The following is a 1,951-nucleotide window of genomic DNA, read 5'->3' on the forward strand; positions in this document are numbered from 1 at the left end:
CACATAATAGTATCTCCCTTGTTTGGGATTGACATGTACACACTACTATATTTAAAGTAAAATGCCTCTCCATGAAAAAAAGTATCTCCCTTAAATATAGCATTCTTATTTTCAATGCATGTTTATAACTAACATCTTATTTATGCCCACAAATTTTACATGATAAGTGGTGAAGGAATTTAGGATAAATTAAAGGACCCCTAAAAGTTGGGAGAATGGGGAATTCCCTGGTGGTCCAGTGTTTAGGACGCCACACTTTCACTGTCGAGGGCTCAGGTTCGATCCCTGGCCGGGGAACTAAGATCCCTGGCCGGGGAACTAAGTCAAGTGGCTCAGCCAAAAAAAAGTCAGGAGATGAGCTTTAGTAGCTGTACTAAAAGCTGTGTTATAATAATTATTGAACCATAAGTTGGTTACATTAGAAGGGAAGCAAAGCCAAGGATTTGCCTTAGGTGACAGTCCTTCATGGAACTGAGACCGCAGCCTCTGTGATTCCTTGCTCAAGATATACTGCCAGTGTCCTTTTCAAATATATACCTGGTACACAAAATTACAATTCCAGGTGCTGAGCCAAATGTATGTGGTAACTTCTAGTTCACAAATACTATAAGACAGTTAACTTCACACTTCTCTTAAGCTGGCTTTGGGCTCAAGCAAGCTGCCCAAGATTGTGCCAAGAACTCTCTGTTGGGATTCTTTTTTCTTTTTCTTTTCTTTTTTAAAATAAATTTATTTATTTATTTTTGGCTGCATTGGGTCTTTGTTGCTGCACACTGGCTTTCTCTAGTTGTGGCGAGCAGGGGCTACTCTTTGCTGTGGTGCACAGCCTTCCCATTGTGGTGGCTTCTCTTGTTGTGGAGCACAGGCTCTAGGTGTGCAGGCTCAGTAGTCGTGGCTCGCGGGCTGTAGAGCACAGGCTCAGTAGCTGTGGCGCACGGGCTTAGTTGCTCCACGACATGTGGGATCTTCCCCGACCAGGGCTCTAACCCGTGTTGCCTGCATTGGCAGGCAGATTCTTAACCATTGCACCACCAGGGAAGTACGGGATTTTTTTTTCTTTTGTTTTGTACACAATTTTTTTTTTGTACTTTTTTTTTTTGGTCCATGCCACACATTTTGCGGGATCTTAGTTCCCCCACCAGGGATAGAACCTGTGCCCTCGGCAGTGAAAGCGAGGAGTCCTAAGCACTGGACCACCAGGGAAGTCCCTGTACACAATTATTATTAAGGCCAATGCAGAAGTATTTATCCAAAGAACTCATTTATCTGTGCAGTGGCTTAACAGAAATTAGGCTGCATCATTCTTTAAATACCTCATTACTCAGAGTTGCTGATACTCCTATGTCATTAACCATAAACCACCTGAGATTTTCCAGCTCTGCTGTATATCTCTGGTTGCCTCACTAGAATAGAAGTGCATGACATAATCAAGAAGCTATCTATTAATATCATGCAGGAGTGTAGAGTGTACACTTTACAGAACATTTTGTCTTAAGAGAGGAGGTTGGTTTTTCCAAAAGCCTAATTCACATGCTTCCATGATTCTGAACAGTAGCAACGCAGCATGAATACTGAGAGATAAGACTCATGTGATTTCTAAGAATGCTTTCTCTAGCTGTTCCTGCCTAGGAATACACACATACTTTTCAAAGAAAGAAATGTTAAAAGGAAGATTAACAAACATGAAAGATCTACCACCAATTTCAAATCAGAATGGAAGCTTTGGTTTCTCTGAAAAGGATTTCCACATAACAGAAAGTTATTAATATTTTATCCCTTCTCTGCCCCTCATCATCCACCATCAGTCATTTGTCAACTCCTTCACAATATCCCTTATTTGCTTGCTCTTATTGCCTCCTTTCTCATTGCCCTCATTGCCAAAAGAAAAAAGCAACAGTAGAATAAACAGTTCTCAAGCCTCCCTCTTGTAGAACACTGAGGTTTCAAGAGA

General features: G+C 41.3%; 1 non-coding gene across 1 annotated transcript; it reads left to right on the forward strand.

The window, feature by feature from the left end:
• Positions 1 to 224: 224 nt before the first annotated feature.
• Positions 225 to 297, forward strand: TRNAE-UUC. The gene has a single exon. It is a non-coding gene; the product is annotated as a tRNA-Glu (tRNA).
• Positions 298 to 1,951: the final 1,654 nt, after the last annotated feature.

The sequence above is a fragment of the Monodon monoceros genome, unplaced genomic scaffold (assembly GCF_005190385.1).
Source record: "Monodon monoceros isolate NGI ecotype Baffin Bay Population unplaced genomic scaffold, NGI_Narwhal_1 Super_Scaffold_12, whole genome shotgun sequence".
Taxonomy (NCBI): domain Eukaryota; kingdom Metazoa; phylum Chordata; class Mammalia; order Artiodactyla; family Monodontidae; genus Monodon; species Monodon monoceros.